The sequence below is a fragment of the Nerophis ophidion genome, linkage group LG10 (assembly GCF_033978795.1).
Source record: "Nerophis ophidion isolate RoL-2023_Sa linkage group LG10, RoL_Noph_v1.0, whole genome shotgun sequence".
Taxonomy (NCBI): Eukaryota; Metazoa; Chordata; class Actinopteri; order Syngnathiformes; family Syngnathidae; genus Nerophis; species Nerophis ophidion.
In genome coordinates this window covers 31,303,223-31,324,958 of record NC_084620.1, presented here as the reverse complement: position 1 = coordinate 31,324,958, position 21,736 = coordinate 31,303,223, and the positions used below count along the sequence as shown (strand labels likewise).

Below are 21,736 nucleotides of genomic sequence, written 5' to 3'. Positions count from 1 at the left end.
GCTTCTGCTGGTAGTGTGCCTCTGGATTTATTTTACGCAAAAAATGTGCCTTGGCTTAAAAAAGGTTGAAAAACACTGTTACACGGCTATCGAAGGACAAGCCCTTCAAAATACGTTTTTTTCTACTGGCAGTTATAACATAAGATTTTGATCATATCCCAATATACTTTATACTCTAATTCAGTTCAGTTCTGTTTCAGTTTATTTCAAACATGCATACGATACAATGTAAAAAAAAAAAATCACACAATTCCAGTTGTTTCCTTATTCTTTTGCTTCTTACTAAGTTCTTTCAATGGACAGTGTTTGTCATAAAGCATCTCGGAGGTATTAAAAAAAATATATCGTATGCATCATCTACATAATTTTCACTGTCGATATTGTGCAAACTCTGTTTTCTCAGATCATTTTTGAGAGCTGTCATACTTTGTTCTGTACACATTCTTCGAAAACTATTTTTGTCATCCAGGTTCCTCTACTTGTAGTTTCCATCTTACAATATGAAAACTGGCAGATGATCACTGATATCGGATATTAGCAGGCCACTTGTGGTTTTGTTATCAAAATCAATAGTAAAAATATTATCAATAAGTGTGGCGCTGTGTCCTGAGATTCTGCTTGGCCTTGTGGTTTTAAACTCAGGCTGTACATTGTGTCAATAAAGTAATCTATGGACTTTTGATTGTTAGGGTTCAAAAGGTCAATGTTGAAGTCTCCACATACAAACGTAAGAAGGTTATGTTTTGACTGATTTAAAAAAAAATTGCCTTAATTCAGTTCTCAGACGTATACATGTTTGACAGAGGTGATCTATATATAGAACTGATCAGTACGTTTATTTGATTTTTTTTGACATATTTCAATGGTAATGCATTCTAAGATTTTATCAATAGCTAATGACATATTCTTTACCACTTTGTAGTTTAAGTTCTTCATCACGTACACAGCTACTCTTTCTCCATTCTTGTTGATTCTGTTGATATAGTTTTGTTCATATCCTTGTAGATCAAAATCCATTCCTATTTTTAGCATCCATCCATGTTTCTGAGATAGCGATAATTTTGAAGGGTTCGTTAAATTGCTCCAAAAAATGCTTCACATTGTTGTAGTTAGCATACAAACTTCTGCTGTTTCAATTAATAATTGACAGTTTGGTGTCTACTTTAATGTTTCCGTTATATTGTTCGTCTGAATAGTAAAAACAATTATTCCTGGTATGAAATAAAACATTTGTATCTGGATCTATATCCTGATCTAATTCCGGACTATTGTAGTGTATGCTGCTGAATGTTTTCAGTTCCACACTTTCCTGTTCACTAATCATTTGTGTTGCTCTATGAATGTCTTTTTATGTGTAGATCAGGGGTCGGGAACTTTTTTTGGCTGAGAGAGCCAAGAATCCATAATCCGTAAGAGCCATATAATATTTTTTTCAACAGTGAACACAACTAAATGCGTGCATTTTAAGTAAGACCAACATTTCTAGAGTATAATAGGTCTCTTATTCTTTGTAATAACACTGTTATTCTGAAGCTAACTGTGGAGGGGGCGTGGCCTGCGGGCCTGCAGCGAAGTGGGGTGTTGCCAGGATCGGCTTCGAAATCAGCGACAGGTGCGTAGATGGCCAACCTGGGCCTTCTTATCTAATCACCTGTCACTCTGTTTATAAGCAGCAGCCAGGAGGAGAGACGGGGTTGGGGCTGGAGCCAGAGCGCGAGCGAGAACGAAAGAGGAAAAGACAATTGCTGGAAAGAAACTGAGAGACTTATTGAAAAATAAAACAATATTATAACCCTGAAACAGGCTCTTATGTCAGTGCTTGGTGGTCTGAAAAACCCCCAGGAGTGCAAGCCCTACACTAACCAATAATAAATAAATAACTTCTTACCATTAACGCAACTTCTTGAACTGGTGCGGTAGAAAACGGATGGATGGATTAAAAATGCATGAGAATGTTTTATATTTTGAAATTTTTTTTTTAACACTGTGATTACATGTGGAATTATTCACTACTTATCGTGTTACGCAATGTCAGCTCAGATTTATCCGAGAGCCAGATGCAGTCATCAAAAGAGCCACATCTGGCTCTAGAGCCATAGGTTCCCTACACCTGGTGTAGATGAATGTGCACCTGAGTGAAGATCATCTTGTTCGGTAATCCCTTGGAGCATTGTAACTTTGTAGTCTAATGTCTCCATTTTTGTTGTTGTTGTTGTTGTTGTTGCTTGGCATTCTGATATTCGTCCAAATCCTTGATGTCTTTGACAACCAGGACTCTTGCTTGTGGACCTCCATTGAGCTTTATGTAGATTTTGCAGTTGGCCCATTGCGTTTAGTGAGGCGCTCGTTCATGTGCACATTTGTGCCCTTCAGCTTTTTTTCCTTGTGTCAGCAATGCCATTTTGGATTTCTTGTTGGCAAGCTTCACAATGGTGACTGGCGTGGTGTTGTTCCTTCAAACATGTGCGCTATACTTTACACATTGACAGTGTCATTACACCAGTATTGAATCTTCCGTCTTTAAAACATTTCTGGCACAATAAAAGCCTCAGGTACAGATAACTACTGTGCAAACATAAATAACTTCACTGTAATCTTTCAAAATAAAATGTTAAAATGAATGCTAAAAAGAAAAGAAAACAAATAAAGTGACGCCGGCATAAGTCCAAGGGGTGGGTGAAAATTAAAGTCACATCCATCCATCCATTCCTACCGCGTGTCCCATGATTCCTTGATGCTGCCAAGTATAGTTCCACGTCCTTCCTCCCTTCAAAATAAAATAAACATAGCGTGCATTTTTTTGTTTTGGAGGCGGGATTAGCAATCAGAGAGTTTTATAAACCAGCCGCACGCTTTAGTGGGTGCTGGATTATTGCTAACTGTTTGTGTGGCATGTGTGGTGTCAATTGCTTTGTGTTTTGCGTTGTTAATTTGTCAAGCTTTCCCGTGCACTTCCCTGCTGCACGATTTTGTGTTATTGATGATTAGAAGACAGTCTTACCGGCAGGTAGTCTCCAGCCTCTGCATTTTGGGGTCACAACTATCGCTGCAATGCCAAGACGTAATATAAATGTCATGGCGCGGAGTCGAACCCGCGTTTCCTCTGCGGCTGGATCTGCGGACGCCTCCTCTGACAGCGCGCCAAAGAGTTCCTCCGTTGACAGCATGCTCAGACACGTCTCCACTTGTGCTGAGCGCAGCACGCCCATGCAGAAACGAGCCTGCACACAATCAGGAATCAAAACACCTGGACTTGACGAGAGGGAGCGACATAAAAGACCAGTGAAGCCAAGACACCTTCGCCAGAACGTAGCCAATCTCCCTTGAGTAAGCATCCCGTCTGGCACCACTCCCTTGTTCTTTGCTCGCCTTCTTGTGCTCTTCCTCTGTCCCGACTTGATGTCTTTTGTGTTTCCCACAGTGTTTTCTGTGATCGTGTCCTGCCTCACGACCTCCTCCTGGATCTTTGCTTGCCCTCCCCGATCCTGGACCACTGCTTGGAACCGGACATCGTTGCCTCTCTCCAGCCCCCCGACCGCTTGCCTCACTGTTGACTGCCTCTTAGCCTTCCCCCTTGGATTTGACGAAATATACATCCAACACGCAAGACAACACCCTCTGGTAAATTCCACATTGTTATTTCCACACATCGTCCGCATTCATTCTCTAGTAGTAGCATCCACACCCCACACATTCATCAAAGGTTTTAATAAACCTTCTAAAACCGCAGTTCAGTCCTGGTGTTGACTCCTTCCCTTTGCCTATATACAACAGTACGTTCTCGCCAACAACATGGCGGAACCAGGCGACACCAGGGAGCCCCAGTCTCAAATCCCTAAGACATCTGACTTGTCCATTCTAGGTTCTGTTGTAAACGGACACCAAGAGCGTTTTTTCGCTTTTGAGGGCAATTTGGAGAGAGCTTTTTCCGGACTTCACTCTAGGCTGGACTGCCTTATGCCTAGAGTGACGCCCGCTGCTACAGCCCCACTTCTTACCTCCCCAGTCCGAAGACCGGAACATTGCATTCTGGAACGAGAGCCTAGGCTAGCTAGTCCCAGGCCCTTTGAGGGAGATTTCGAACTATGCAGGGGTTTTCTGGTACAGTGTGATCTGATTTTTCAACACCAGCCCTCACGCTATTCCTCTGATGGAGCTAAGATTGCTTTCATTTTTGCCCTGCTCACTGGGCCTGCCCTCAAGTGGGCTACGGCTGCCGTGGACAGGACCGTAGATGTAAGCACTGACTACGCCGCCTTCCGGGCCGAATTTCGGGCCGTATTTGACCACCCCAAGGATGGGGGAGACGCCGCGGGACGCCTCCACTCCAACCAGCAGGGACTACGCTCAGTGGCGGCCTACACCCTGGAATTCCGGACTCTGGCAGCTGATAGCGGGTGGGACGATCGTGCACTTCTCAGTGCGTTCCGCCGAGGACTTTCGGAAGAGATTAAGGACGGGCTACTGAGGGACATACCCACTTCCTGCAGAGACCTCATCGAACTTGCACTCTTGTTTGATCAGAGACTGTTGGAACGTGCGGCTGAGCGAGCCCAGGGAGCCTCAAGGATCAGTACCCGCCCTCAACTGCAATCCTCCTTTGAGACTTCAGCTGTTCCACTTCTGGATCCACCCATCAGACCAACTACTCCTGAGCCCATGCAGTTGGGAAGGACTCGATTGACCCTTGAAGAAAGAGAGAGATGGTACAGACAGCACCTTTGTCTTTACTGTGGTCTAGCTGGATATGCTTGATCAATTTGTTGTTGTTTATCTGGATGACATCTTGATTTTTTCCCGTAGTTTGGCTGAACATCAGGAACATGTGCAACTCGTACTTCAGAGACTGTTGGAGAACCGACTGTATGTCAAGGCCGAGAAGTGCAACTTTCACACCTCTTCTGTGGAGTTCCTTGGTTTTGTGGTGGAGAAGGGACAAATCAGAGCCGATCCCAAGAAGGTGGATGCCGTGGTGGATTGGCCTCAGCCAGCTTCCAGAACAGAGTTGCGGAGGTTTCTCGGCTTCGCAGGATTTTACCGGCGCTTCATCCAGGACTTCAGTCGGATTGCTGCACCACTCCATGCTCTCACCTCTCCTAAAAGCTCTTTTGTATGGTCGCATACTGCCAACAAAGCTTTTGAAGAACTGAAGAGGAAGAGGAAATTCATCTCTGCCCCTGTCCTCGTCCACCCTGATTTGGACGTGCCTTTTCTCGTGGAGGTGGACGCCTCCAACTCCGGGATTGGTGCCATACTTTCCCAACGCTCTAAGATTGACAATTTGATTCACCCAGTTGCATTCTTTTCCAGACGCCTATCCCTGGCAGAGCAGAACTACGATGCTGGGTACAGAGAGCTGTTGGCGGTCCATGAAGCCCTCACCGAATGGCGACATTGGTTGGAGGGGGCTCGTCACCAGTTCCAGATCCTGACCGACCACAGCAATCTCCTCCACATCCACTCTGCCAGGAGGCTGAATAATCGACAGGCAAGATGGCAACAATTCTTCTCCCGATTCGACTACTTGCTATCTTTCACACCCGGATCTAAGAACGCTAAGGCAGACGCTCTCTCCAGAGTGTTTATGGAGGAACCTTCAGAGCGCTCAGTAGATTTTCCCATTCTGCCTCCCTCTCGTATCGTGGGGATGGTCTCCTGGAAAGTGGACGAACTTGTTAAGACTGCGCTGCGCTCCAATCCAGGACCTGGGGGTGGACCACCCAACAAGCTTTTTGTTCATCAGGAACTGCGATCCAGAGTCCTGCATTGGGGTCACTCTAGCCTGTTCTCGTGCCATCCTGGATTCCAACGAACCCTATCACTGCTTCGTCGACGCTTCTGGTGGCCATCCATGGCCAGAGACACACGTGAGTTTATCGCAGCTTGTTCTTGTTGTGCGCGCAGCAAGGCCTCACATAGACCTCCAGCTGGTCTCCTTCACCCGCTTCTCATCCCTGCCCGCCCATGGTCACACATCGCCTTGGACTTCATCACAGGACTCCCGGCCTCCAGAGGTAACACCACTATATTAACCATTGTAGACCGTTTTTCCAAGGCAGCCCATTTCTTTCCGCTCAGCAAATTACCGTCCGCTTCGGAGACGGCCGACCTCCTCACGCTCCACGTCATCAAGCTTCATGGCATCCCGGTAGACATTGTCTCTGACCGGGGACCCCAGTTTTCTTCACAAGTCTGGAGAGCCTTCTGTAGGGGGATTGGGGCCTCGGTCAGTCTCACTTCGGGATACCACCCCCAGAGCAACGGGCAGGCAGAAAGCGCTAACCAGAGCGTCGAAACCATGCTCCGATGTGTCGCCAGCAAGAAGGCTACTACCTAGTGCAAGTTCCTCCCTTGGGTAGAATACTCTTACAACTCCTTGAAGAGCTCCGCTACCGGTATGTCACCTTTTGAATGCTCATTAGGCTATCAACCCCCCCTTGTTTCCCCTGCAAGAATTGGAGATAGCGGTGCCCTCTACAAAGGCCCATATAAGGAAGTGTCAAAGGGTGTGGAGAGCCGCTCGTGCAGCCTTAGAGAAGGCTTCTGCGAAGATGTGCCACAACGCCAACCGTCATCGCATCCCTGCTCCAACCTATCGGCCAGGACAGCAAGTGTTTTTACTGGCGAAGGACCTAAATCTTCAGGTACCTTTTAAGAAATTAGCACCACGGTATGTGGGTCCTTTTCCCATCACCTCTATCATTAACCCTGTATCTGTCAAGCTGGCTCTTCCACCCTCGATCAAGAGACACTCGGTGGTCCATGTGTCCCAGATTAAACCGGTAGCGGAGAGCTCTCTGTCCCCTCCTGTCCCTTCCCTAGGTTCTTCTCTAGGTTCTTGTCTAATGGAGATCAGGTTTGGACGGTTAAGGAAATCTTCAGGGTCCGTCGACAAGGTAGGGGGCTCGTTTATCTGGTCGACTGGGAGGGATATGGACCTGAAGACAGATCTTGGGTGCCAGCCTCCTACCTTGCCGATCCCTCACTTCTGGAGGATTTCTACCGTTCCAATCCTGATGCTCCCCAACGCTCGTCAGGGGCCTCACATAGGAGGAGGGGTACTGTCATGGCGCGGAGTCGAACCCGCGTTTCCTCTGCGGCTGGATCTGCAGACGCCTCCTCTGACAGCGCGCCAAAGCGTTCCTCCGTTGACAGCATGCTCAGACACGTCCCCACTTGTGCTGAGCGCAGCACGCCCACGCAGAAACGAGCCCGCACACAATCAGGAATCAAAACGCCTGGACTTGACGAGAGGGAGCGACATAACAGACCAGTGAAGCCAAGAGACCTTCGCCAGAACGAAGCCAATCTCCCTTGAGTAAGCATCCCGTCTGGCACCACTCCCTTGTTCTTTGCTCGCCTTCTTGTGCTCTTCCTCTGTCCCGACTTGATGTCTTTTGTGTTTCCCACAGTGTTTTCTGTGATTGTGTCCTGCCTCCCGACCTCCTCATGGATCTTTGCTTGCCCTCCCCGATCCGGGACCACTGCTTGGAACCGGACATCGTTGCCTCTCTCCAGCCCCCGACCGCTTGCCTCACTGTTGACTGCCTCTTTGCCTTCCCCCTTGGATTTGACGAAAGATACATCCAACACGCAAAGACAACACCCTCTGGTAAATTCCACATTGTTATTTCCACACATCGTCAGCATTCATTCTCTAGTAGTAGCATCCACACCCCACACATTCATCAAAGGTTTTAATAAACCTTCTAAAACCGCAGTTCAGTCCTGGTGTTGCCTCCTTCCCTTTGCCTATATACAACAATAAATTCAACAATGTAGGACATTGTAACAATACCAACATATACAATTATTAATACATTTAGTCCCTTTCATTACAAACATGCAAAAAAAAATTCAATTGCAATAGTCATGTTGAGACTATTGACTCTCATTCACATCCTTTTTGCCCCATAGCCTAAAATGTATAACAATAATAATATCAACAATAAACACAAAATGTATTTGTAACAAACATTAGGCCCTTTTCCACCAAAGGCTCCTGAACTTTTGGTTCTTGGCTCTGTAGGTTTCCTGTAGAAGTGTGTGGTTTGTGTTTCCACCACATTTCACAGTTCAGGGTAGTTTATACAAATCCGGCTGATGACGTTTATGGAGAAATGGTTTACTATATTTCTATACTGACACCATGTAAAAAAAACAGACAATATTGGGTCAAAGTTCTTTTGCCAAAAAAATAAGTAGTCGAAATGCAACACAATCATACACTAATCGATATGATTTATCAAATAAAATGTACCCAATTGTTCAAAGAAAGCTAGGCTTTTGTCCACACGGAGGTGGGAGGAAGCCGGAGTACCCGGAAGGAACCCACTCAGTCATGGGGAGAACATGCAAACTCCACACAGTAATACCACGAGCCCAGGGATCCAACGCAGGACCATCGTATTGTGAGGAACATGCACTAACCTCTGTTCCACCGTGCTGCCCGAGTTGTGTGAAACAGCGTTGCAAAATAGTTTTATTTGTAAACTGAGACAACGTTGATGTCTAACGTTAGATCCATGTTGTTGGTTGGGAATTTCCAAATTTTAATGGTTAAATCAACGTCACAGCCTGACATTGAATACATGTTATCAAAAAGCATGTTGTTTCAACGTTGTATTTGTGTTGTAGAATACTGGTTAGGAAATTACCAAAATTCAAAGGTCAAATCAACGTCACAACTCCATCCATCCATTTTCTACCGCTTATTCCCTTTTTTTGGGGTTGCGGGGGGGCGCTGGCACCTATCTCAGCTACAATCGGGCGGAAGGCGGGGTACACCCTGGACAAGTCGCCACCTGATCGCAGGGCCAACACAGATAGACAGACAACATTCACACTCACATTCACACACTAGGGACAATTTAGTGTTGCCAATCAACCTATCCCCAGGTGCATGTCTTTGGAAGTGGGAGGAAGCGGGGGAGTACCTGGAGGGAACCCACGCATTCAAGGGGAGAACATGCAAACTCCACACAGAAAGATCCCGAGCCTGGCTTTGAACCCAGGATTGCAGGAACTTCGTATTGTGAGGCAGACGCACTAACCCCTCTTCCACCGTGAAGCCCACGTCACTACTCAACATTGATTAACTGTCGTCATAAAGCCTGTTGTTCCAACGTCAGGTTTGAGTTGCTCAACGTCAGGACCTAATTCAACAAGCTCTCAACGTTGTTTTAATGTCTTGTGCCTGCCTAAAATCCACACATGCCTTTGTTTGTTTGTTTGTATATTTGAAAGACAATGTGCAGTTACATTAAGAAGATGGCTGCACAAGATTTAGCACCATGCTAATTTCCATCTGTAGTCCTTTTATAGTGCATCTAACATCCACAATTAAATTATACAGGACTGAAAATACACAACAATATTGAAACTACATAATGATAAACAATTCAAAATACGAGTACAATACAAATACAACAAACATTTCATTGTTTTGTGGTGGCTCTTCCGATGTTTAGTGTTAGTTCTTGCTCTTATTTTCTATTTTGCAGCTTTCTTTCTTTTGTCTTTGCAGCCTCTTTATATTGAATTAAACATTGGATACACTTTTTTACCTGCACTTTGTCTCCCGCTGTCCTCTGCATCCCTAGGATGACGACCACTTCTGCTATCATGCGGCACAATCGTCGCAGTAATCGGTATTTGGATCGATCTGCCCACCTCATAGGATTACAACATTAACACATTCATGAATCAGTGTACAGTATCTGCTGAATACACACTCTGGAGTATAAAACATGCATATGTGTCAACAAGATTAAGAATAGCCTCCTATTTTTTGTATTTAATTTGTGAGGATTTAACCAAAAGACACAAATCTGCTTTGCAAGAATGAATTGTAAAAAGGCCAAAGCCGCATCAAGTGCAGAGCATTTCCTCTTGCTGTCACACAGGAAGTTTGTCTTTTTTTCGTGAACACTCACATTTTAGGGCGCCTGCAACAAGACACTGGTGAGTAAGGCTGGCAGGTGCATGTTCATTCTAATTGTATCCAGTTGGCTCTAAATATTCTTCATAAACACATTCTCTTAAAAGTTTATGTCAGCGCACCAGTAGGTTGAGTGTTTAGGGCTGGTCCGTTTGTGGCAAATATTTGCACATTGAACCCATTTGTAGGACATAAAATACTCAGAAAGGCCAAACGCTGGGATGCATTTCCAAACTGGCAGTGGCGGAGAAGTGATGGAGAAATATCGTCTGGATCATGACACTTGTGAAAGGGCTTTATTGGAAGTTGAGCTGTGCCTCATGTTTCACCGTGTGGCGACAAGCTGTTTTGTGTGGGGGGTTCTCAACACTTTTTTCCCACATCGATGGGAGTTTTTATGAAATCAAAGCCATAAATGGGTTGTTCCGTCCCCACAGAATACAATGGAGGCTTCAAGTGGACAGAAGCAGTCTTCCTACCGTGTTAACTTTGCCGACAAGATGGCAGACAGAGTCTTGCGGTCAAGTTTAAGGAAAATTCATCACCTCGACCTACAGACCACAACGTCTCCCTTAAGTGGACACACTTCCTCCGAATGCGGCCTGGCCAGAGAGGTCAACTGGGCCTCTCGCGACACATCAGTGGCCAAGAAGGAAACTTTTGCAGAGTCTCTAGCCGGTGACATCATGAACATGTGCATTCAAAGCTGGCGAGGAGGAGAAGAACTGGGTAGACTGTCAAACCAACTGGCTGAAACCATCATCACGTCCTCCACCCGGGAAGTTAAAATGCTTTTGTAAAGGGGTTCTAATGTTATTCCATGCAGCGATGCTCAAAATATTCATCCAGCTGGTTTTAATTCAGTTCAGTTTGGTTTCAGTTTATTTCGAACATGCATACGATACAATGGAATGCATCACACAATTCCAGTTGTTTTATTACAGCATGTCCGAAAAGTTCTAGGAAGAGGCAGAGCTTATCAGATCAGAATCAGAATAGTTTTTATTGACATTGTTTGAGAACGGGTTTACAAACTAGGAATTTTTCTTGGTGCAATCGTGCAACATAAAACACATATAACACAGAATAGGTAATAAAAAGAGCTGTAACTGAGCTATCAGATCTTGTTATTGTTCATGTGCCTGAATGACCGAGGGTATTAATTAGTCCTACCCCTTTTCATACCTTAGCAATTTTATCCAAGTTCCTTGTTCTCTGTAACAGAACAGTGAACAAATAAATAATAAATAAATAATATATAATAGTAAGCAAACGAATATTAAAATACATAAATCATCTTTGGCTAATTCAGGCTGCAATACTCCCAAACGCCCACTAGAGAGCAGCATAATACAATAATCCTTCCAGTAAACTTCCTGTAAACAACTGGTGTCACTTTAGGTATCCCCCTATGCTTGCCAGGCTGATCCTGCTGAGAAGAACTGAAAACATTAAAAAAAAGGAATAGATAGATGCAAATAAATTTCATCAAGAGTGTGGAAGATACTGCCCAGCACACGCACACACACACACACACACACACACACACACGCACCTTGTATGCATATAACATACTGTACTAAGTCTTCATTAAAAGCGTGCATGCAGCCAAATTTTCTGTTTTGCTGTTCATTGCGGGCAGTTTACATTTCTGCAGCCTTACTGTAGAGCTTCCTGTGAGTCGCCTTCATGGGGTTGGAACAAAGCAGCTCTACTTAAAAGCCATGCTCATATTTGCTTAATGGCCTTTTGAGACAAGTTTTGTACTTGCAAAGAATTCTCACTTCTCTTCAGACAGATTCCGGAGGGTTATAGATTGTAAGAAAGAGGCTGAATGTTCTATTACTGGTTTCCGGGTTTTGAGGTGACTGGCACTAAAAAACGTGCCTGGGCAAAAGACTGAAGTGGGTACTTCCAGTCACATTAAAGGGGAACTGCCCTTTTTTTTCATTTTGCTTATCATTTATAATCATATGGCGTTCTCTTTTTTGTGCATTCTAACTTGTTAAAACCTGTTAGCAAGTGGCAGCTAACACCACAGGCAATGGGTATTTAATTTATTGCACCTATAAAAACCCTTTGAAAAAACCTCCAACAACGCAATGTACTAACAGGTACATTCATAGTAACGTAATATTTATGTATTCTGGTCATTTTCAGAATTGTCAGAACTGTTTTGGTGGGGTTGTATTGATTTTACTGAGCACAATGTTCACTATTTCCTTCAACAGCAACTTCATAAAAGCAGCAGACTTCATTAAAGCCAACAAGGGCAGCACGGCCGAACAGAGGTTAGTGCATGTGACTCACAATGCGAAGGTCCTGAGTAGTCCTGAGTTCAATCCCGGGCTCGGGATCTTTCTGTGTGGAGTTTGCATGTTCTCCCCCGCGACTGCGTGGGTTCCCTTCGGGTACTCTGGCTTCCTCCCACCTCCAAAGACATGCACCTGGGGATAGGTTGATTGGCAACACTAAATTGGCCCTAGTGTGTGAATGTTGTTTGTCTATCGGTGTTGGCCCTGCGACAAGGTGGTGACATGCCCAGAGTGTACCTCGCCTTCCGCCCGAATGCAGCTGAGATAGGTACCAGCACTAGACACCGAAAGGGACAAAGCGGTAGAAAATGGAGAGATGGACGATTACTTTAGGACAAATGATGATCCAGAAACCTATGTTTTTGTGGCTAAATAAAAGGAGATGAGCTGAAACAAGTTTTAGAAGCTGTGTGATAAGCAGATTCAGCTCTAGTGAAACACTGAACATAGCAGTATTAGCAAGTGTTAAACAACAGATAACAAAACTAAAAACATAATATAATAATCACTTACTGTACAATGTCCGCATTCACTGGTATGCAGACTGATGGGACGGTTGTATCATTCAGCACAATGATGAATTCATCATAATCCTCACTCGTGAGGATAAAAAAAAAAAAAAAAGAAAAAAAAAAAGGTGGCCGCAAACAAACGTCTTTTCGTGTCTTTCTCAGGGTGTCTTCGGGTCCAAGTTGAAAGTCAAAGTTGACCAACCAAAAGTAAGGTATGATTTATAATCTATAATTAACATTTACCAAGTCAGAGGCAATGCAGGAGCTCAGTATGTCAGTAGCTGTGGTAGATACGTTATCGCAGTGATCAAGGGGCCGTGTTACTCTGGGTTATATCATATGATAACAATGTTGCTAATACTTGGTACTTTTCAGAGCCAATCAAGCTGTCTATCCATCCATCCATCCATTTCCTGCCGCTTGTCCCTAACGGAATCAAGCTAATACTTGGTTGATACCAGTCATACCAAAGACTATAAAAATGGGACCCATTACCTCCCTGCTTGGCACTCAGCATCAAGGGTTGGAATTGGAGGCTAAAGCACCAAAATTGATTCCCGGACGTGGCCACCACTGCTGCCCACTGCTCCCCTCACCTCCCAGGGGGTGATCAAATGCAGAGATTATTTTTGCTACACCTAGTGTGTATGTGACAATCATTGGTAATTTTTTACTTTACTTTATAAGATGAGTAAAACATCAATGCAGTACTTGTATGCTATCTGATGGCACGGTTACATGTTATACTTAAAACAATGACAACAATTCATCAAATCAATAGTGGATTCAGTGCTATGAAAAAAATCAATATTGAAATAAATGGTAAATAGGTTATACTTCTATCGCACTTTTCTACCTTCAAGGTGTGACGCTTAGCTGGCATTGTGGTTATGCGGGTGCGTTCTCTCTATAATGCAGGCCGACTGGACACAGCGTGAAGGTAAGAAATGATGATTTATTTCTACTATAAAACAGACTAAGAACAAAAAGACTTGCACAAGGCACTGAAGACAAAACCAACAGAACTAGCATGGGAGCTAAAAAAAAAACTGAAAGCGCTAGCATGTGAGCTAGGGACACAAACGAAGGAATAGCGTGGAAGCTAACGAATACAAAAAGACTTTTACCACAATAGGACTCAGCGACGTCACCTGTTGCATCGATCAACAAACTACAATGCGAGGATGAATGAACAAAAAGGGCAGGCTTAAATAGAGGGGATAATCACAAAGTGAAAAACAGAAGGCAGGCGACACAAATGCGTAACTATGGAAACGGAAACAAACAGGAAGTGCCACCAGGAACTAAGGGAGACAAATACTAAACAGGATGTGATACAAATACGAAACAAAAACAGAATATGACATGATCCAAGTAGTGGATCATGACAGAAGGTACTCAAAGCGCTTTGACACTATTTCCACATTCACCCATTCACACACATTCACACACTGATGGCGGAGCTGTCATGCAAGGCCCTAACCACAACACATCAGAAGCAAGGGTGAAGTGTCTTGCTTAAGTACACAATAGAAGTGATGAGTTTGGTAGAAGGTGAGGATTGAACCAGAAACCCAGAGGTTACTGACACGGCCACTCTCTCAAACGAGCCCCGCCGTCCCCAAAAAAAGCCTTTAAACATTGCAACCTTTGCCGCAACTTTCTGAAAAAGCGGCCGCGAATATTTGCAATCACAAAAAACCCCACCAAATCCCAGAGACGCTGAACGACAAAATCATGGTGAACATGGTTCATTGTTAATATCCTTTTAGTTGATCTGAGGCTGAGGTCGATTTTCACCCTTTCAAGTCTCATAGGAAGTTTGAAGCTTGCACTGAGTTGAAAGACAGCCTCATCAGCCATGTTGGGAAGCAACAAAAACAACTGATTCCTGTGAAAAAGGCAAAGGTTCAGGAAAAACCCGATACATTTTAGGGAGCCACGAATGTGTCCTACAATGTAATATTGTGTCAATGTCCTATGCTACTAATTCATAAAGACTGATGGAGTCAGAATCTGTGAATTTGATCCACACTCAGACCATCGGGCTTCTCCGGTTCCACATCTGACCTCTGACTTTTAACACCGTCACGCTCATTCTCCTATCAAAAGTCCCAATTCCCTGCAGCCGGCGGCTGTTTATCTGTCATGTAGAAACACTGACGCTATCGGTTTCCCTGGAAGGAAGGAGAGTGGCGGAAGTGGTGTTGAAAAGGACGCAATCGCTGCGTCGGACATGTCAGAACACGGAAGCGCGTTTGGACGGTGCTGTGAGAACTCCCAGGTTCTGTTTTTGGAGGTTTATGTGGCTGCTGCCAATCTAGTTCCACCGCAGCTTTTGTTTGGATTCCCACAAGATGACGCTTGGAGTGTCGAGTCAATCTGAAAGGAAAAATGATTTGCGGAAGGCCCCCCCCCTCGGGTAGAGTGGTGCATGTTGAGACAGCAACACAGGTGTCAAATATTGTCTCGCGTCTGCGGTCAGTGTGCGACCTTGCAGAGCTCAAATAGCCCGCCAAGGTTTTGTTTTCTCTTATTTTTCCTGTAATGACCCCTTTTATTTCAAAATGTATGGAAAAGGACATTTTCATACACACTAAAGTTGTCCAAAGTGAGGCCCAGGGGCCATTCATAAAACGTGGCATTTTATAATACTAAAGGGCTGCTGAAATGAGATTTTGTTATTCAAACGGGGATAGCAGGTCCATTCTATGTGTCATACTTGATAATTTTGCGATATTGCCATATGTTTGCTGAAAGGATGTAGTAGAGAACATCAACGATAGAGTTTGCAACTTTTGGTCACTAATAAAAAAGCCTTGCCTATACCGGAAGTAGAAGCCGATGTACGTGACGTCACGGGTTGTCAGGCTCCTCACATCCTCACATTGATTACAATCATAGACACCCGCAGCGCGAGCGATTCTGACCGAGAAAGCGACAATTTCCCCATTAATTGGAGCAAGGATGAAAGATTCGTGGATGAGGAAAGGGAAAGCGAAGGACTAGAAGAAAAAAAAAAGACGAGGGCAGTGGGAACGATTCCGATGTTATTAGACACATTTACTAGGATAATTTTGGAAAATCCCTTCTCTGATTATTGTGTTGCTAGTGTTTTAGTGAGATTATAAAGTCATACCTGAAAGTCGGAGGGGTGTGGTGACCGCCAGTGTCTCTGAGGGAAGCCATGGAGGAGCCAAGAAAGTCGCAGCGCCTCTTTGACAGCTGCAGAAAGAACTACACAAGCTCCACTCATGTTTATAGTAAGAGCCAACTTATTAGCACAATTTTCTCACTGAAACCTGACGGTTGACATGTGGTAGAGAAACATGTTCGCTTGACCGCTCTGTTCCATATTAAAGCTTCACAACAAACAAAGAAACACCGGCTGTATTTGTGTTGCTACAGTCGGCCGAAATACACCGCTTTCCACCAAATGCATTTTTGTTTGTAGTATCCATTTTTAATTGAACAAATTGCAAAAGATTCAGAAACACAGATGTCCATAATACTGTGTAATTATGCGATTAAATCGGACGACTTTCAGCCGTGAGTGGTGCTGGGATAAAATGTCCGCTACAACCAATGCCGTCACAAGCACGCGTCAACATAAGCGTCATCATTCCGCGACGTTTTCAACAGGATACTTTGCGGGAAATTTAAAATTGCAATTTACTAAACTAAACCGGCCGTATTGGCATGTGTTGCAATGTAAAGATGTCATCATTGGTACAGTATATAAACTCAGAGTGCGTGGTCGGTATTAGTGGGTGTCAGTAGGCCTTTAAGCATTAATGGTGCCTTCAAAAATGTGTAAGTTACCCATGCCTTGGGCATTCATACACCCCCATACCATCACAAATGCTGGCTTTGGAACTTTGCGCCTATAACACTCTTGATGGTTCTTTTCCCCTTTGGTCCGGAGGACACAACGTTCACCGTTTCCAAAAACGATAGGAAATGTGGACTCGTCAGACCACAGAACACTATTCCACTTTGCATCAGTCCATCTTAGATGAGCTCGGGCCCTGCAAAGCTGGCGGCGTTTCCGGGTATTGTTGATAAATGGCTTTTGCTTTGCATAGTAGAGTTTTAACTTGCACTTACAGATGTAACAACAAACTGTAGTTACTAACAGTGTTTTTTTTAAGTTTTCCTGACCCCGTGTGGTGATATCCTTTACACACTGATGTCGGTTTTTGGTGCCTTGTCACTTACGTGCAGTGTTTTCTCCAGATTCTCCGAAACTTTTGATGATGTTACGGACCTTAGATGGTGAAATCCCCTAAATTCCTTGCAATAGCTTGTTGAGAAATGTATTCTTAAACTGTTGGACAATTTGCTCCCGCATTTGTTCACAAAGTGCTGACCCTCGCCCCATCCTTGTTTGTGAATGACTGAGCATTTCATGGAAGCCACTTTTATAACCAATCATGGCACCCACCTGTTCCCAATTAGCCTTTTCACCTGTGAGATGTTCCAAAAAAGATTTTGATGAGCATTCCTCAATGTTCTTAGTCTTTTTTGCCACTTGTGCCAGCTTTTTTGAAACATGTTGCAGGCATCAAATTCCAAATGAGCTAATATTTGCAAGAGATAACACCATTTTCCAGTTCGAGCGCTAAGTAGCTTGTCTTTGGAGTCTGTTCAATTGAATATAGGTTGGAAAGAATTTGCGAATCATTGTATTCTGTTTTTATTTACTGCGTGCCAACGTCACCGGTTTTGAGTTTTGTAATAGCAGGCATTAACGTGTTAATTTTGACATCCCTTAAAAAACAAAACGTTTTCCAAGCTCATGTGACTGAGAAGAACTGTTTTGTGACCCACTGGTAAACAATGTACCTCATTGGAGTCTTGTTGTGGATTGGGTTTGACCTCAGCATTTATTAGGATTGCCACAAGATGACAGTTCTTTAAAACAAACAAGAATGTTGGAAGACAAAAGTGATTTGCGGAGTGAGCGCTAATACAGGTTGTGGAGTCTCGACTTGTGTCTGCGGTCATCGCGTGACCTTGCAGAATCCAAATAGAGGCGTTTTTGGCACACAATCTGCCTGCTGTCAGAAACCACAACATCATCATCAATATGTTTTTGTAGGGGAACAAACTATTTCCTTGCCTCTCTTGTCTTGATTGAATCCATTAGAACATGTGGGTACATTCAGGCCCGTCAAGGCCTCAAACTCGCTCCCGCTGGCACGTTCAGTTCAGTTCAAAAGAAGCGGCTGTCGCATCTGGAGGCTCCATCTCATTAGCATTCAAATGGATGCCAGCTATTTCTGAAACAATTTTTAATTTTCTTTTTTATCAAATACAGCAACATTTATGGCGTGCCGATCGTAAAAGATCAGTCACATTTTTCTTGCAGATATATTTTTCACATTTAGCTCATCCTAGTCACTTTTAAGTTTAAATTAAATGTTGAATCTAAACATTATATTTAAATGTTAAATCTAAATATAAATGTTACATTTTTAAATTGTATTCTACAATCTAAATCTTCAATTTAATTTTTCAATCTAAATGTTAAATCCAAACGTTTTATCTAAACCCAAATCTTAAATATAAATGTAAATGTTCAATCTAAATGTTAAATGTACACCTACATGTTAAATATGAATCTTAAATCCAAACCTAAATGTTAAATCTAAATCTAAATGTTAAATTTAATTTTTCAATCTAAATCTCAAATCCAAATGTTATATTTAGACCCAAACCTTAAATATAAATGTAAATGTTAAATCTAAATGTTAAATGTACACCTAAATGTCAATTATTAATAGAAATCTTAAATCTAAATCTAAATGGTAAAACTAAATCTACATTTTAAATTTAAACCTAAAGGTTAAATATAAATGTAAATGTTAAATATAAATATTAAATGTACACCTAAATGTTAAATATGAATATAAATATTGAATCTAAACCTAAATGTTAAATCTAAATATAAATGTTAAATTTAATTCTTCAATCTAAATCTTTAATTTAATTCTTCTATCTAAATCGTAAATCCAAATGTTATAACTAAACCCAAATCTTACATATCTAAAAAAAATCTAAATGTTAAATCTAAATGTTAAATGTACACCCAAATGTTGAATATAAATAGTAATGTTAAATCTAAACCTAAAAGGTAAAACTAAATCTAAATGTTAAAACTAAATCTACATTTTAAAATTAAACATAAATGTTAAATCTAAACCTAAATTCTAAATATAAATGTGAGCGTTAAATGTTAACTCTAAACCTACATGTTAACCCTAAACCTAAATGTTTAATCTAAATATAAATGTTGGAAGATACAAATCTGATTTAGAACGGTGCCTCCAAACCCTTAACCTAAGTCCTGTATCAAACAGAAAATAAATCCATAGACATACATCTGAATTAATTTTTGATCCTGCGTATTTGACAAATGGGTGTCACTGTTCCTTGCGGAATAACTCTTTTTTAATGAAAATTGGCCAATTTAGTACTTTTTTTAAGCACCCCATTGCATTCATCTTAAGTTGGTAATAATGGATAAACACTTGATTCATAAAAAATGCAATGTGAGCACAAGTTAATATTGGTGCTGTCATGACATGATTTTTAATATTTTTTTAACAAGATTGTTATATTTTGGAATTTGGATTAATCATGATTAATCACAGCTCAGTATTCACTTGCATTATTAAAACTTGCTCAAGAAAAGACCCCAATATTTATAAACAAATGTAATTTTATTGTTGGAATGTTTTAAAATTTGACTTGAACGCAAGTCATTTATTTGCACAAAACTCGGTAACAGTTTTATCTCTCTTGGGTTGTATTTTGGGGTAAAATTTGCCGGCAAACACACTGGTTGGAGTCTCCTGACTCATCTGTGTACTGCAAGTATCCATTGAGCTGATCATTGATCAGATCAATCAATAATTAATCTTTTAAGGCAGTGGTTTTCAACCTTTTTTTCAGTGATGTACCCCCTGTGAACATTTTTTTAATTCAAGTACCCCCTAATCAGAGCAAAGCATTTTTAGTTGAAAAAAAGAGATAAAGAAGTAAAATACAGCACTATGTCATCAGTTTCTGATTTATTAAATTGTATATCAATGCAAAATATTGCTCATTTGCAGTGGTCTTTCTTGAACTATTTGGAAAAAAAGATATAAAAATAACTAAAAAACTTGTTGAAAAATAAACAGGATATTCAATATAAATAAAGATTTCTACACATAGAAGTAATCATCAACTCAAAGTGCCCTCTTTGGGGATTGTAATAGAGATCCATCTGGATTCATGAACTTAATTCTAAACAGTTCTTCACAAAAAAGAATAAATCTTTAACATCAATATTTATGGAAAATGTCCACAAAAAATCTAGCTGTCAACACTGAATATTGCATTGTTGCAATTCTTTTCACACTTTCTGAGCTTACATTTGTATTTTGTTGAAGTATTATTCCATAAATATATTTATTAAGGATATTTGAATTGTTGCTATTTTTAGAATATTTAAAAAAAAATCTCACATACCCATTGCCATACATTCAAGTACCCCCAGGGGTACGCGATAAGGTACAAGAATAAAAAATAAATTGCATGATTAAACAATTTTTTTCATAATTAATGTGATATTTTTTGGGATTAATGACATGAGTTAACTTGTTAATTTTGACACCCCTATATGTAATATAATATAGCATTAAAAGATTACAGTTGGTACAAAATGCGGCTGCAGACTTTTGACAAGAACAAGAAAGTTTGATCACATTACGCCTGTACTGGCTCACCTGCACTGGCTTCCTGTGCACTTAAGATGTGACTTTAAGGTTTTACTACTTACGTATAAAATACTACACGGTCTAGCTCCATCCTATCTTGCCGATTGTATTGTACCATATGTCCCGGCAAGAAATCTGCGTTCAAAGGACTCCGGCTTATTAGTGATTCCCAAAGCCCAAAAAAAGTCAGCGGGCTATAGAGCGTTTTCATTTCGGGCCCCAGTACTCTGGAAGGCCCTCCCGGTAACAGTTCGAGATGCCACCCCAGTAGAAGCATTTAAGTCTCACCTTAAAACTCATTTGTATACTGTAGCCTTTAAATAGACTCCCTTTTTAGACCAGTTGATCTGCTGTTTCTTTTCTTTTTTCTCCTATGTCCCACTCTCCCTTGTGGAGGGGGTCCGGTCCGATCCGGTGGCCATGTACTGCTTGCCTGTGTATCGGCTGGGGACATCTCTGCGCTGCAGATCCGCCTCCGCTTAGGATGTTTTCCTGCTGGCTCTGCTGTGAACGGGACTCTCGCTGCTGTGTCGGGTCCGCTTTGGACTGGACTCTCGCGACTGTGTGGATCCATTATGGATTTAACTTTCACAGTATCATGTTAGACCCGCTCGACATCCATTGCTTTCCTCCTCTCCAAGGTTCTCATAGTCATCATTGTCACCGACGTCCCACTGGGTGTGAGTTTTCCTTGCCCTTATGTGGGCTCTACCGAGGATGTCGTAGTGGTTTGTGTTGTGGTTTGTGCAGCCCTTTGAGACACTAGTGATTTAGGGCTATATAAGTAAACATTGATTGATTGATTGAAATGGTTCATTGCAACAGGCATGCAGTGTGGATTATGCAAACGTAACATTGGTGGAATACCTGTGCCACCTTGGACTGCTAGGACCCTCTGGCATGTAGAGCAGCATCGCCACAGAATCAACCCAAGTTGTAGTACATATTGTTATTTCATTTCTAATCAACTTACTGTCACAAGATAGATTAAATATATTCTGGTCGCTTTTAAATCCTTTGTGTGGAACATTTGTTGTTCCGTCATTTTGGGTTAAAGTTGAAAGGACCTTTTCAGAATTTCCCTCCCATTATTTGCATTAAACTGGACTTTTCATGACAAAAAAAAGCCTTGAGAAGGACAGTTATAACAAATCACTCACCGCAGGCCACAATATTAGCATATTCTTTTTGGAAAAGAAAGTC

General features: G+C 42.2%; 1 long non-coding RNA gene across 1 annotated transcript; it reads left to right on the top strand.

Annotated features, from left to right (window-relative positions):
* Nucleotides 1-11,947: 11,947 nt before the first annotated feature.
* LOC133559889 (uncharacterized) lies at nt 11,948-13,427 on the top strand. The gene is made up of 3 exons (XR_009808307.1): nt 11,948-12,231; nt 12,930-12,974; nt 13,143-13,427. It is a non-coding gene; the product is annotated as an uncharacterized LOC133559889 (long non-coding RNA).
* The last annotated feature ends 8,309 nt before the right edge of the window (nt 13,428-21,736 follow it).